Below are 15,863 nucleotides of genomic sequence, written 5' to 3'. Positions count from 1 at the left end.
GAATCACAACCTAGACAGGAAGGACGTGGGTGGTGTTTATCACAGCAACAGTAAAACAAACTAGAACAACGTTGGATGGTCTTTCAATGGCGCAAGCTATCCCAATTCACCTTCTAAGGAGTTCATCTTGATCTGAGGCCCCCAGTCCGATGGTCTCCTAGACTCCGCTTTCCCAGGTATGTGTAAGGTAGATCCTGACACGCCCACAGCTGGGCCTGACACTCATCTGTCCTCTGTGTGAGAATTTTTCATTGTTTTTGGCCTCTGAATATTAACCTCTTACCAGTCAAGCCATCTCTTGCTCAGTTTTATATTTAATTCAACAATTTGAGGCGTTTTGTAGGAAGAAAGAGCTCTAGACATCTGGATATTTATTAAGCTAAAACACCAAAAAGGAAACCACTAATTTTTAAATCATTGAACAACTTAATCTCAACAACATAATCTCAAATCCTATTTACATGTATGTGTGCTTGTGTGCATACACATACTGATAAACGTGCTGTGTACAGGTGAGTGTATGTGTGTGTATGTGTATGTGTGTATGTGTGTATGTATGTGTATGTGTATATGTGTATGTGTGTATGTATGTGTGTATGTATGTGTATGTGTATGTATGTATATGTGTGTATGTGTGTATGTGTGTATGTATGTATGTACGTATGTGTATGTGTGTATGTGTGTATGTGTGTGTATGTGTGTGTATGTGTGTGTATGTGTGTATGTAGGCCAGAGGACAACTTTTCATGCCATTCCTCAGGCACTGAGTATCTTATTTTTGGAGAGTTTCTCACTGGCCTGGAACTGTCTAAATAGCCCTAGCCTGGTTGGTCAATGGGTCTCAGTTCTGGTTCCACCTCCCTAACTCTGAAATTACAAGTGCTGGGTTTTGCTGTTTGTTTTATGTCCTGGATTTGGAACTCGGGCCCTTGCATCGGCAAAGGTAAGCTCACCACTGACTGAGCCGTCTTCCTACCTCCTATTTCAAATCCTTAAAGAGTGGCCAGAGTAAACGTGGGGGTCTAGAAGGGGAAGGGCAGATCAAAGTATCTTCATAAACACTCCAGATCTCCCTAAAAGAACCTCTTCACGGTTCCGGTTCATCCACACAGGTAGCTCATCATGTGGGTTCATCCCGTCCTGCTCACGGGGCACAAAAATCTCAAATCCAAAGAGCTCGATAATTAGATCGTTCAAACACACACTGTGATCCACAGCATAGGCCCTTGCTGTTGGGATTGGCGCTTTAATACGTGTATCCTCAGAGGACAGCACAGTCTACAAGCAGACACCTACAGCATATATGAGTAAAATGGGAATTCCTGAACGGCACACCCAGTCAGATCTGATAACTAGACTGCATCTGTAAGCACACGGCACACAAACAGAAAGCCAGGCTTTCGCTGGGTTTGCAGTACGGGATGGCCTCTAGTTTCAGGCATCTGAGACCCTGTTGGTGGCATTGTTTCGGGCACGTTTAAGTGGTGTGGCCTTTTGCCTCTGTGCTTCATCTCCACCATCATGGACCATTATCCCTCTGGGACCATAAGCCCAAATAACTCCTTTCTTTCTCTAAGTTGCCTTGGTAATAGTGTTTTATCACACTGATAGAAAAGTAAGACACAGTGGTGATGATTAGAGTTGAGATTGCCTGCCTGTCATCTATCCTTTGCATTGTCTGAGTTGTCTGCAGATAACCTACTGTGGATATAGAAAATGGCTGAAGCCACCAGTCCAAATGGTGTCATAAAGAGAAAGCAAACCCTGGCATACATGGTGGTGCACACCTGCAATCCCAGGTGGTGCACACCTGCAATCCCAGGTGGTGCACACCTGCATTCCCAGCTGCTCAGGACGCTGAGGCAGGAGGATCATTGTAAGTGTGAGGCCATCCTCTACGTAGGGAATTCCAGGCCAGTCAGGGCTACATGCTAAAACGGTGTCTCAAGATGAACGAGATGAACAAGGAGTATGGTGAAGAATGGAGGAAAGCATTGGACTCCGTGTGCATGGAGCACCTGCTCTCCAAGTGAGAGGAAAACTTGGACTTGGCTGCACAGCGGCTGCCACCATTACCAGTCTCTTGGCCAGCCCTGCCCTACAGTTCTGGCGTCTGTGGATGGGCTAACTTTGCCAGCAGAGCTGAGGAAGAGTCTAGCCAACACCATGTGGGAGAAGGAAAATGGTCAGTATCCAGATGGCACCTCGTGGTATTTCCAGAAGAAGGAAAAGGAAAGGACAAGTTCTTCCAGATCATTCACGGGGCCATAACTACACTGCGTGACTGGCAGGTGGCTAAACGCACTCACGAAGCCAAGTCTTCAAACATCACCTAACTTAATTTTTTATATACAAGACGAATGATTCTTCCATGTGTTTTTGAAGCCTGATAAGTTCAGGAGAAGGGTAAATCCCATCGCCAAATCTTCAACTTGAACAGCAGGTGGAGACCTCAGTGAATACTTTCCCCCTGAGCTGTTCCAAAGCCAAAGTCCAACTACTGGGTGGAACTTTTCCGACCCCGTTTCCAGGCTCCATATCTTATTCTAGAGGTCCACATCTAGTGAAACTGCTCTTGGTAACAAATACTGTTGTTAGAATAGATTCACACACCTTCTTAGACGATAGGTTTAAAAAGCAGCCCTTGCTTTCTTTTAAATAAAAGCAGTATAGGACTTGTCAAAACGCAGACATAAAAGTTATGTGTCTGTTTTTACTTTACAATACTGTGAAAATGTTCCCATACAAAGTTTCGCTTTTCCACTTACAAGAAAGAACTCACTACCTATGTAAGAAATTTAGCATTTTGCTATAAAATAGGCCTCATGTTGGATGATTTTGCTCAACTGCAAGCTAGTGCACGTGCTTTGGGATGTCTGAGGAGGTGGGAGAGGGGGAGTGCTAACCTTCTATAGAAACCAAATATATCAAATGCACCTTCCCCTGAAGGAGTTTTCAGCTTTCAAAGGGCTATGGGGATGTAATCACATTGTATCTTGTAGAATGTGTAACAACTTTCCAGACAGTTTACCTTGCTAAGTGAGCATGATCCCGGGGGCCTGTCAGACATGTTTGCCAGCTCAAGATGCCTCAGTAAGACACCAACAGTGCCAGGTTTAAACAGAAATAAAAACTCTCACCTTTCCAGAAACTCCCAGCCTGGGATCAAGGTGCCAACAGGACTCTCCAGTGATTGCCTGCTGCCTTCTCATATGTCCTCTTTGAGATCTTTCCCTTGATTTGCATGGGACAAAGGACAAGGAGGGGAGGGACAGGCTGAGGATGTTGCTTAGTGGTTCTGTATATCCAGAGTGTGCAAGACCATGAGTTCAATCCCTAGCACCACAAGGTGAGAAGAGAGAGAGAGAGAGAGAGAGAGAGGAAGAAGGAGGAGGAGGAAGAAAAAGAGAAGGAGAAGGAGGAGGTGGTGGAGGAGGAGGTGATGGAGGAGGAGGAAAAGGAAGAGAAGGAGGAGGAGAAGGAGGAGGAGGAAGAGGAGGGAGAGGAAAAGAAGGAGGAGGAAGAGGAGGAAGAGGAGGAGGAAGAGGAAGAAGAGGAGGAGGAGGAGGAAGAGGAGGAGGAGGAAGAGGAAGAGGAGTAGGAGGAGAAAGAGGAGGAGGAAGAGGAGGAGGAGGAAGAGGCAGAGGAGGAGGAAGAGGAGGAGGAAGAAGAGGAGGAGGAGGAAGAAGAAGAGGAGTAGGAGGAGAAAGAGGAGGAGGAAGAGGAGGAGGAGGAAGAGGCAGAGGAGGAGGAAGAGGAGGAGGAGGAGGAAGAAGAGGAGGAGGAGGAAGAAGAGTAGGAGAAAGAGGAGGAGGAAGAGGAGGAGGAAGAAGAGGCAGAGGAGGAGGAGGAAGAGGAGGAGGAGGAAGAAGAGGAGGAGGAGGAAGAAGAGGAGGAGGAGGAAGAGGAGGAGGAGGAGGAGGTGGAGGAGGAGGTGGAGGAGGAGGGGGAGGAGAGGCCACCCGAGTGTGTTCGGGCGTCTCTTCTCACAATAGCACTAACCCTACTAGGTCAGGGCCCCACCTACAAGGCTTCAGTTACTTTCTTACCACAGGTGTGTGTGTGTGTGTGTGTGTGTGTGTGTGTGTGTGTGTGTGTGTGTTGAAGCACACACCCAGTTGATAGTGTTGGTATGTGACCGTGTGTAGATAGGCCCTGAAGGACTCAGTCCCCCTTGTAAACAGGACATCGTGTTCATCAGGTAGCTGTAGGACGGAATTAAATTAGCCACGTAAAGCATGTCACAGAGTGGTGTCTGATTAGTGTGAGTCTCATGACAGACACATTTCTGTAGCTGTCTGAGCTGGGTGACACAGAAGCTGAAGAGACTCAGAGAGTCTTCATTGTGGGACTCCTGTGGAAGGACCCAGACTTAAGGCCTGAAGCAAAGTCCTGACTGGTTACTGACTGCGAGGCCCAGGACTCGTTGCCACACCTTACTTACCTTTGCAGAGAGATGGCAACAGCGACCTCTCCAGTTATGAACGTATTAACACAACAGATGCCCAAACCAGAGTCCCCGGACAGCAGCTGAGCTCAGAGGGCTGGTGTTCTCGTTTGGTTTCCGCTGCTGTGGTCAGCGCCATAACCAAAGACAAACTGGGTAGGAAGGGATGTACTTGGCGTACACATTACAGTCTGTCATCAGAGGAAGCCAAGGTAGCAGGAGCTGGAGCAGAGGCCACAGAGAAATGTTGCCTATTGGCTTGCTCAGCTGCCTTTGTTTTCCAACCCAGGCCCAGACAGCATTGCCTACAGTGGCCTGGACCCTCCTACACCAAGCAAGCTATTTGGGAAACGCCCCCACGGAGCTGCTCACAGGTCGATCTGACAGAGGCGGTTCCTCAGCTGAGGCTTTCTCTTGCAAGGTGTGTCGACTTGACTGGTGAAGCCAACGATGACAGAAGGTGCATAATAAAAGACATTTATGGGGCCGGAAGACATCTGGGGATGGGGGCGGGGGTAAAGCATGAAGACTAAGCTCAGATCTCCAGCACATACACTAAGCTGGGTATGGCAGCGGTACATACCTGAAACCCCAGTGGTGGGGAGGCAGGGGCAAGAGCATCCATGGGATTTGCTGGGCAGTGAGTTTAGTCAGCTGGTACCCTTCAGGTTCAATGAGAGACCCTATTTCAAACATCGAGGAGAGTGACAAGGGAAGGCAGCTGATGTTAACACCTCTGGTCACTAAATGCACGTGTGCAAACTCTTATATGTGCATACATAAATATATGTACGTAGGTAACACAAACATACATACTTATGTGCACACACAAAACATTTAAAGCATGAGCGACTAACACAGCGACTAGTTGTCTGAGCTGCAGAACAATTTGGCCTTGTGTTGCCACGAGTTTCATGAAGCACGGCCCCCATGGGCCTGATGGCCAAGAGTCATGAGTCCTCTCTCCCAGTATTATCTAAATGACTTTCCTGACAGGGACATAGTGAGATTGTTTTTGTTTTTTAAAAACATGCTTAACTTGAGTTAATTAAGAATTAAAAACATCTTTTGGGAAGTACCTAGGCATCCCAATTCAGTTTGTTTTTCTGTCCGTGTCTGTGAGCATCAGTTCCTCCCACGTTCTAACAAGTCGCTAGGCTCCAGCACATGATTGGAATCAGCTTCTCAAGCCAGTTAAAAGAGGCAAAGATCGAAGCTTCAAACCAAGCAGGGATGTGGTTTGGTGGCACAATGTTTATTGTGTAAGGCCCTTGATTTTATACTAGACACACACACACACACACACACGTACACACACATACATGCACACACATACATCACACACATACATCACACACATACACACATACATGCACACACATACATACACACACATACACACATACATGCACACACATACATACACACACATACACACACATATACATACATTCACACACATACACATACATACACACACATACACAATACATTCACATACACTCACATACACACATACATACACACACATACATTCACATACACACACACACGGTGGGGGAATAAATTGCCAATTTCACAGTAGCCTATGGCATGTGTATTTTGCACACAGAGACTTTCAAAAGCAGAGAGGCTCTTCCTCTGTGTGTGCTATCCCTGCCTCCAGCTTCCATTCTTCTTGTAAGAATGAGCATCAGTCAAAGCCTCCCTCCTACCACAAGTCTCAGGAGATGAGACAAGATAGAGTTTTGAGCCGTCATCATGTGGGAAAAGGGGTTTCTTGGAGATATGAAGGCCTTAAAATGCCCTGAAATGTGGAAGGCAGTAGAATCCAGTTTTAAAAGAGCCCCTGTGCTGAAGCTCACACAGGAAGGGCTCCTGAACAGGAGTGGAAGAGAGGAGGGCGCCAGGGCACTGGGAACTGAGGTGTGGAGGAGCCTTTTTCAGATCTCTATGTGCAGAACTAGGCCTGGGCACCATGGTGATTCCCTCTGGAGGAACATCAAGAATCATGGAGAAGATCTCTTACCTGATACACAACTTCTGGGGAGATAGAGCCAGTAGACGGAGCTGATCTGAATAGTACCTCAAAATAGTATTCGCAAAATCACTACACTCCAGCATGTCCTCGTCTTAAAGACTGAACAATTGATAATTGGGAGGGGAAATTCAATATATGGACGGCCTAAGTGACAGTGTCAAGACAAGTATGTTTGTACTCTTCTGGTTGCTGTGACAAAACGTCTGACACATTCAAGCACACAGGGTTTGTTTTGGATTGCAGTTTGAGAGCATAGCCCTTCAAGGCAGGGGCAGTGTGAAGGCGGGAGCTGGCCACATTGAGTCCCCGTCAGGAAGCAAAGAAAGCCAGATGAATGTGTCCTGCTCCCTTCCTCCTGATTCCATCAGGGACCCATGGGACAGTGCCACCCACTTTAGGATGGGCCTCCCCACCTCAATCTAGAAACTCCCTCAAAGGCATTTAGGATCGTCTCCTAGACGATTCTAGATCCCGTGACAGTATTAGCCATCACGCCAAAGAAAGCCTCCAGGGTGTAACTCGGGTTTTTTAAGTGCGCGGTAGGCTTCCTAAAATGTAGAGAACTAAAGGCACTTTCCCAGAAATGAAAGCTTCTATTCTTCAGACAGAATGGAAATATAAACCAGACACAGGGGAGATCTTAGCGAAACATTTTATAACAAAAGGCTTCCTTCCAGACCCCCAGACTCAACAGCTATTGAAGTAATTCATGGGATGTGTTAGATTTGGCTATGAAGTGTTCTCCCCCATATCTCTCTCTCTCTCTCTCTCTCTCTCTCTCTCTCTCTCTCTCTCTCTCTCTCTCTCTCTCACACACACACACACACACACACACACACACACAAAAGACGTATGGCTCAGGTGCTGAAGGATCAGCCGTGGGTAACATTCCGATGGCTCTATTACATGGCGGGGTTGATGGGAGGCGGAAGAGAGCAGGAGCTAAGGCTGTGTGTGCGGCCAGCTCAGAGACAGACTTTGTGGAGTCAGTTCTCTCCTTCCACCTCGCAGAGTACAGGGGGGTTGCCAGTCTGAAGCAGCAAGCTCCTCCAACCGCTCTGAGCCACCTCGCTGGCCCCAGATTATGTACAGTTTACTGCATGGCAGTTACACCTCCACGCCACTGCTATTGTACTGGGTGTTGTGCACGAACGTGCGACCTCGCCCACCTGCTCATCTGCCGTCTCAGTCTGCAGATCTGTGGCTTGCACAATGTGACAGGCCAGAGCCTCATTAACTGCCTGGTCTCTCAGAACCATGGGCTTTTAGTTCTTGCTTGGTCTTTGAAAGTAAGTTGTGGTCGGGGTTAAATGGCCAATACCTGCAGCAGAACACGGTGTGTTGTTGTAAAGGTTAGCCCACCACCCTTAGAGAATTGAAAGCACCCATGCTTCCAGTCTCCCCAGCGGTGCTGCCTTTATTTTTAGCTGAGGAAGGCAGCCTGCAGTCCTCCCTAGTCCAGAGGTGGGAAGGCAATCCTGCTGAAATGCTGACAGGCCTGGGGCCCCATGTGCTCGGCATTAGCGGGCCTGCCTGTTTGTTATTCTTTGTGATATATGTTTCCAGTTCTTGTGTGAAAGGTTTGGACACATAGTAACCTCTTAGTCACTCTAGACACCGTCTGCAAGGCTTCTGACTCTCCTTGGCATCTGACTCTTGTTGGCACTGTCTTCCTGAGGGGGCCCTGGGGACCTCTGCTGGAAGTGTTTGTGTGTAGCCTGATGCACATGTATACCGCCAACACCTGAAGATGAGAACGGGAAGGGATCAGCGCAGCAGAGTGGGCAGGCCCAGCAGCAGTCCCCCACGCAGTTCTGTGAGAAGTTCAGGCTGCAAAGGGCTGGCCAATGCTACCAGGCCCTCTCCTCTAGGACCTGGGTATTGGATACTGAAGTTAAGTACAAAAACACACTAAAGTGGAATTGTAGAACATTTTAAAAAGGGGGCTAGAGAGAGGGGGACCAGCAGTTAAGAGCAGTTACTGTGATTATAAAGGACCAGAATTTGGATCCCACATTGGACAGTTCACAAATGCCTGTGGCACCCACATTTACCATACCACACATCAGAGAGAGAGAGAGAGAGAGAGAGAGAGAGAGAGAGAGAGAGAGAGAGAGAACTGTAACCATTTAAAGTCACAGGACCACAAAATCATTGTATCACATTAGCAATGTTGGTTACCCAGAGTAGCAGGTGCAGGCCAGACTTTGCTGGGTGCTACTCTGTTTAAACTTTACAGGAAGCTTGTAGGTCAAGGACTTACAAGAAGGTCCACCTCTAAGTGACTCATGACATGAAAGAATTGTTTTGGTTCAAACAGCTGAGAGTCCAGATTTAATTCTAGTGTCCAGTGAATTCTGCTCACACACCCCTCTCTTCCTCTCCGCCTTCTCGTGGTGGCTTCCCTTTGGGTTGTAGGTGTTTGGCGTAGAAATTCCACCCTTTCCCATGACGACACAATCTCTGAAGCTATGTTGGAGCTAACATCCTTATTCTAAGTCTTGAAGGGGAAGTCAGAAGTCCCAGCACACACACAAGGATGACGTTGGCCAAGTTCACAATGCAGGATGTTACTCTTACCTCTAAACCCAATGGTCTCTGAATGAGCACAGCAGGGCTCGGGCTTTACCCGTAAATGGCCACAGCTTTGTGAGTGGCTTCCAGCCCTGCCACCAGAGACAGGATGCCACAGAGGGACAATAAAAGCAAAGCCGCCTCCATTAATCAGCATGTAGGATTAGATATGAATGGCTGAGGCCTTGCCAACAAGCTACAACTAGGGCAGCTGACTGGGGAGACAAGGGCGGCCCTCAAGCAAAAGCCTGGCTCTGAGAGCTTCCAGGAAGCTTATCTGAAGAGAGACGACATGGGTTAGACAGTGCACTCTAGCTCACAGAACCCAGCGAAACCACAAAACAGAGTAACAGACCACCACCTACGCTCACAAGAAGGCGCGAGTGGGAGCAGAGAGATCTCTTACTTTGGTGGCTCGGAGTTGAGTGGTCTGTACATTGGCCCAGTGTAGTCAGGGACTGTAAAAGTGGACACGGATTTTTCCCCTTCCAGACACACACTCCTTTCCCAGTCCTTGGCTCTGGATTAGCTTTCAGGCCTGCTCTGTTCAACAAAATGTAAAAGTGACAGAATGTAGGACCCCCCAACCTACACCTCAAGGTGCTGTGCGCTCCAGTGGCGGCAGCTTGGGCCTGCCTGCTGACGGTGGATCGCGCAGGGCAGAGATAGACCACGGTTGTTCCAGGAGGAGCCAAGATTCAATTCCTGCCTTCTCTGCTTATGGCCATCTAGCACCTGGCACGTTTTGGATCTCCGATAACCCAGGCTTCTTGCTCACAGAGGTAGTGAGAGCTAAAGAAAGGGAGGCAGGAAAAGCACATGGTGTAAAGTCACTGTTGGACGGGCCATCTTGTCAGCTGCTCTCAAGGCAAGAGCTCTTCCTCATGGCATACCTGCCCCTCATATCCACACCGTCTAAAGCTGAGAAAAGTATAGCACACCCACTGTTCCTAAACTAAGATTCCAAATGCTTGTCACCACAGGACCCCAGGCCCTGGTGTTTTCTGACCCTTGAGCATTTTCCTATTGGAGCTCTGTTCGTGCCACTGTTCAATAAACTCCAGTTTAAACCTTTTGCAAAGATTAACTATGGCTAGAAGGGAATTCTGCATCCTCAGGGGGTTTTCACAGGCTTGTGGGGGCCGAACTTTCTGGAAAGACTGATTAGAAAAGGCACGCCTTTCTTTCTCTTTCCAAAGAGAGCAGCGCCCTCTGTGGGTGCTCAGATGCAATTACACTGCTGTCCTTGGAAACAGGCAAAGTTGGGCGTGAATTCAGAAGTCGAGGGGCTCTCACGCCTCATTGTGAAGGTGGAACTCTGGGTCATACCATCTTGGAGGCCACGGACCTGAGCTAGCACAGGAAGGGCTGTATGACATGTTTCAGGGACCCCAGTGTGAGAAGAGAAAGCAGCCATTACCATTCTACCTCCAGGACCCCTGCTGTCGGCCCGCTCATCCTCCCTTACCGGCTCGGCAGGGGCGCCCAGGGTTTTTGGCCTCCGGGTGACAGCTGGCTCCTCTTGATCGTTTTCAGAATGTCTCTCGGCCCTCCTTGGTCCTCTCCTTTTCCATCTGACTGTTGCCTCTGGACCACTCTCAGCCCGAGTCTCTGTGCACCACGCCCTAGGTTCTGCTGAACTCCTGATCCATGTCTGCCTCTCCGTCTCTCCTCCGTCACAGTGCGCATCCGTGATCACGGCTGCTTGAGGGGCTGAGGCTGAAGGCGAGCTCACCAGCTCATGTTTGACAATGTAGCGACTGTCTCAGAATTAAGAAAGGGGAGGACTAGGGATGTAGCTCTGTGGCCCTTCGCCTTGGTGTACATGAGGCCTTGAGTCCAATCTTCAGGACAACAAAGCAAAGCTGGGGGTTGAAGGTAAATGAGCCAGATCAATAGAACAGGATGGTGGTGGCCCTTCCCCTTGTGTGTCCGGGGGTTTTTGGAGGAACACAGATACATTCCTCTGTAACGAATCTTGATTTCTGGTGTAACGCCATGCTGACCTGACTTACCTCAGTTCCAACCTGTTTGTTTGTACCCTCTTGATGCCATTTTGGTAACTCATGCTTTTAGAAACAAATACATCTCCCCCAGAGATTTTAGTTTTGAGGAATATAAGATTTTCAAGTATTTTCTCTCAATCATCCTTTGGATCTCCCTGGTCTCTGTTTGGTTTCTCCATCTCCTCTCTAAGCATAATGTGTCTTCTTTCACTTTTGGTTTGACTAAAGTTTGTCAACCTCATTCATCTTTTCCAAAAATACAAGTATGTATCCTGGGCTGTGGGTGGGTATGTATGTATGTATGTATGTATGTATGTATGTATGTATGTGTATGTATGTATGTGAGTACACTGTCAAACACACCAAAGAATGCATGGGATCCCATTACAGATGGTTGTGAGCCACCATGTGGTTGCTGGGAATTGAACTCATGACCTCTGGAAGAGCAGTGATGCTATTGACTGCTGAGCCAACCCCTTGGGCTGGTCTTGAACTCAGTGATTCTTCTGCATCTACTCCTTGGGGTTTTAGGCACGTGACGTCACGCCGGCTCTGACTCTCGTGTATGCACCTACAGCTGGGCTCTTCCGTCTCATCACCACCTTCCTGTTCGTTCACCACAGACCAAAGGCTCCCCTGGCGCCTGCTTTCACATTTGTTCGATTCCAGGATTTCCTCACTGAGCTACTTTGTTTTCAAGAGTGCCTGCCTGACATCAGCTCCGTCTTTCTGTAGTCTTGACAGCTTTCCTCTCTCTCAGGTTCTTTGCTGCATTTCACCCAAGCTTTCGAGTGGAAGTGGAATACTCTTCGCTTTATCATCCGTCCTGTTTGACTCTTCTTTTGGATCAATGATAATTTTTATTTCCGCATTCTTTGTAAAGGAATGGGGATTTACTTAGCTTTGTGTGCATTGCTGTTTTGCCTGCATGTGTGTCTGTGTGAGGGTGAGATCCCCGAACCTGGAGCTGTGAACAATTGTGAGCACCGTGTGGGTGCTGGGAATCGAGCTTGGGTCTTCTGGAAGGGCGGGCAGCGGTCCTAACCGCTAAGCCACCTCCGAGCCCTACTTCTGGATGTTTTTGTTTTAAGCCAGCACTTTAGCTGTGTGTACCTTTGGGTTAGTCACTGGGGAGTTACAGTCTTTGATGGCATTACGTTAGCTGACCTTTTGCTCCTTGGGGTTCAGGTTGAACTTTGTATATCTTGTGGTTGTGGTTAGGGCTTCCTTTCCCCAACGGGAGTCTGAAGTGCAGTTAAGACTGGAGCTGAGGCCACTTCCTACTTCTCCTGTGCAGGTTACAGATGTCCAGTCGCCTCTGGTTTTGTTTGTTTGCTTGTTTGGCTGGTTGGTTGGGTTTTTCCTTTCTGGGGCTGCCCTCATTCCTCCCATTCGGAGTCACAGGAGACAGCTCTTAACTGGCCACATTACCCTAGACGACATCACATAGTCGGTGATTTGGGGGATCTGCCTATGGGCTGGGGTTTAAGTGAGTGAAGCGATCCTGAGAGCTGTCCCTGGTAGATTGTCCTAAGACAGCTGATCCCCGGCGTGAGCCCAATATCCATGAAAGGCGTAAGACAGAAGCTAGGAGGAGCTGGCAAAGCCTCACAGACTTTCCATGACAACTACGGATGGGCCTGAAGCACAGATACTGTCCCTGCGAAGGAAAAGATGTGGGATTTTGGGACATAAAGAATATCCAAAATCTTCAAACTCACAGATGCACTCAGCCGCTGACCCTTTAAGATCTAAAACAAAGAAATGAGTGGACTTAAAGAGAGAATGCCAGAAATAATTCACATGAGGAAACACGGGGCAGCTCGTGACTGCCTCTAACTCCTGGGCATCTGATGCCCTCTTTGGGCCTCTAACTCCTGCCCTGCACTCATGTGCACCAGCACCACCCCCATATAAATATAATTAGTAGTAGACATAAGAGGCCAAACAAACCCCAAACAGGAAAAGGAAAGTCTGGAGACGTGGCACTGTGCTATGGGTTTATAGCGTTCGCACAGTTACAACAACTGTAACAAAAAAAAAAAAAAAAAAAAAAAGGAAAAGGAACAAGCCGAAGCCTCTTGGGGTTTGCAACAATCAAGCTGTTTCGTCCTTCTCATTTCCTGACCTACCTTATTCCTTTCTCAGTGGCAGACCAGAGCAGCCAAAGGTTGAACCATGCCGGGACTGGGATGTGGCTGACATCCAGCCGGACTGATGGTGATGGGGAAATGGATCACCCCACTCTAAAGGAGATAACCACAGCAAGGTCTGCAGTGGCAAAATAAAACAGGAGAGCGAAGAACTGGAAACAACACATCGACCTACCACACACTCTGCAATGGCAGCCAAAGAGGCATAGCCTCCTTGTCACATGACTGTGCCAGATGTCCTATCCAGATCTCATCGTCCACACCACAGACTTATGAATTTAAAGAGAGGAATGCTATGTCTTGGCCACTCCTGACACAGAGGTGTAAGAGCGGGAACAGAGCGGGGACACAGGAAGCACTCCTTGTGTAACAGCAGGCACTGCTCCTTCTAGCACAGGGACAGATGGCTTCCTCCTGTAGCAAGGAAAACGCCTGGAAAACCTTTCGTCATCTATGTGTCTGTGTGTACACATAGGCTCTTGGGTACCGGGGGGACCAACAGAGGCCAGATGGGATGCTGTTCCCCCAGAGTTGGGGCTAACAGGCAGCTGTCTAGCCATCTCTCCAGCCCCATCAACGGGAAAATGATGGAGGGAGACTGCACAATCAAACACGTTGCTCTGCGTGCTGACCTAAATATTAGTTTTAAAAGTTTAACACTTCCAAAGCACAAAATCCCAACTAAAGATGTCCCAGATTAAAGTGGGAACATTGCACAGAAGCACGTGGCTCAAGGCTAGATGGTGCAGTACACTACCCCTCACCCCTGTTGTCCTCACCGCCGTTGCCAAGGTGTGCGTTTCAGATGTACTTGAGTCACCTCCAGCCTTTCAAATTTTGGTCATGCCACTGGAAGGTGATGGTCCAAGGGGACACAGCCGCACAATGTTCATCCAGGTATCAGTCCTACAATGGCAGAGGCACCGTACCAGACAAGGCTGGCACAAAGTGACCTGACGTGTACTCACCTGTTGGTAGCAGAGGCTGCTGGGGCAGACTGGTTATCCTGGGTTGTTTCTTCAAGTGTTCACATGCTATGGATGACGAGTTCATCGTGGTGTACTTAATGTTACTAAGTGTAGCCTATTGGACAGCTGAGAAATGGCTACAGAGTGGCAAGGCCTTTGAATAAAATGGCACGTAGTTGAAGACCGAGTTAAGTCAGTTTTAACCTTTCTACAGACTCACAAATGAACACATGTATGCACGGGGGTTTGAAGGGGGCTGGGGAGGACAGAAAACAAAACAAAAAAAACACAGTTACCAGGGGGTTTGCCTGGCATGAAGGACTTCATTTAAACAAGAAACGGGCTATGGGGTTGGTGAGATGGCTCAGTGGGCAGAGCTGCTTGAGTCAATTCCTGAAACCACGTGAAAGTGTAGGAGAGAACAGACTCCACAGAGCTGCGCTGTGATCCGCATGTGGGCCATGACACTCACCCATGACCGTGAGGCACAAATATGCACACGGTAACAGTAAAAACTGCTCAGAGGGGCTAACATATACACACATCATAGGATCCCGTCCTTTGACTTAAGAAATGCCAAGTTCAATCACTCCAGCAGTAGGCCATTCTCTGCCATGTTCTACCTGTACCCACATAAACAAAGCGACACAAATCAGTGCCCGCAGGGAAAGGCTGTGCCAACGCATAAACCGGACGACTCCTCGCAGCTTTCACTGAGAAGAGCTGCTTTCTTGGCAGCAGGGTTTTTGACCGCAGCGATGAGGACAGCCGGCCTCGGGCCAGGTCCGAACACTGAGATCACAGCTTTCTCTGCGGTCTGGAGCTAACCCACAGCCATTATGAACTTTTGTTTCTCAAGCATCGGAGAACGGAAGACAAAGCCCTGCGCTGACAGCTGTGATGTCCACATGTCTTGTAAGTATCGTTGAGAAGAGTCTGGCCTCCCCCGACTTCCGGGTTGTTGAACATTCTCACCTGGCCCAAGGTGCTAACGAGAGTGTAACCATGTGCTCTTCCTCCCACAGGGTAAGCAGGCTGAGACTTAGTACTGCTCATCCGGAATGTGAGTCACTGAGGAAAAGCTAGCAGCCCCTGCCTGCCTTATTAACTCCTGTTCCTCTCTTGACTCCGTGCTTAGAGCCCAGCTTGACTGGCTTCTCAGGAGCTGACAAACTAGACCTTAGAACCAGAATCCAGTTAAAAAATTTTTTTAAGTTTCTTTTTAGGTATGAATGTTTTGTATGCAATGCATGTATGTATGTATGTATGTATGTATGTATGTATGTATGCATGCATGTATGTATGTATGTGTGTATGTGCACCATTGTGTGTGCCTGGTACCAATGGAGGTCAGAGGAGGATGCTGGATCCTCTGGAACTAGGATTACAGACTTGTAAGCTGGTAGGTGGGTGTTGGAACCGAACCTATGTCCTCTGCAAGAACTCTTACCTGTGAGACATCCCTGGACCTCCTGACACACATGGCTGCACCCTGCACACAGGAGCTCACACAGCCTGAGGCTGCAAGCACAAGACTTGCATAAGATCAAGACCCCAGCAGGATGGAGGGGCCCGTGGAGCTCCATTTCTGTTGATGGCACTGAGAAAGGGAGTCAGTTTCCTCCAGGGATGTGGGTCCTGAGAGGCTGTCCATGCTCCAGAAGGTGGTCCCAT

General features: G+C 48.5%; 2 long non-coding RNA genes across 2 annotated transcripts; one reads left to right on the top strand and one right to left on the bottom strand.

Moving 5' to 3' along the window:
* Positions 1 to 14,458, top strand: LOC148004376 (uncharacterized). The gene is made up of 3 exons (XR_015628108.1): positions 1 to 176; positions 4,737 to 4,907; positions 13,217 to 14,458. It is a non-coding gene; the product is annotated as an uncharacterized LOC148004376 (long non-coding RNA).
* Positions 9,588 to 10,731, bottom strand: LOC148004377 (uncharacterized). The gene is made up of 2 exons (XR_015628107.1): positions 10,531 to 10,731; positions 9,588 to 9,854 (listed from the first exon to the last, which is right to left on the bottom strand). It is a non-coding gene; the product is annotated as an uncharacterized LOC148004377 (long non-coding RNA).
* Positions 14,459 to 15,863: the final 1,405 nt, after the last annotated feature.

The sequence above is a fragment of the Rattus norvegicus genome, chromosome 8, assembly GCF_021556685.1.
Source record: "Rattus norvegicus strain SHRSP/BbbUtx chromosome 8, alternate assembly SHRSP_T2T, whole genome shotgun sequence".
NCBI lineage: Eukaryota > Metazoa > Chordata > Mammalia > Rodentia > Muridae > Rattus > Rattus norvegicus.
The sequence above is the reverse complement of the archived record's forward strand: the minus strand, read 5'-3'. Positions and strand labels throughout refer to the sequence as shown.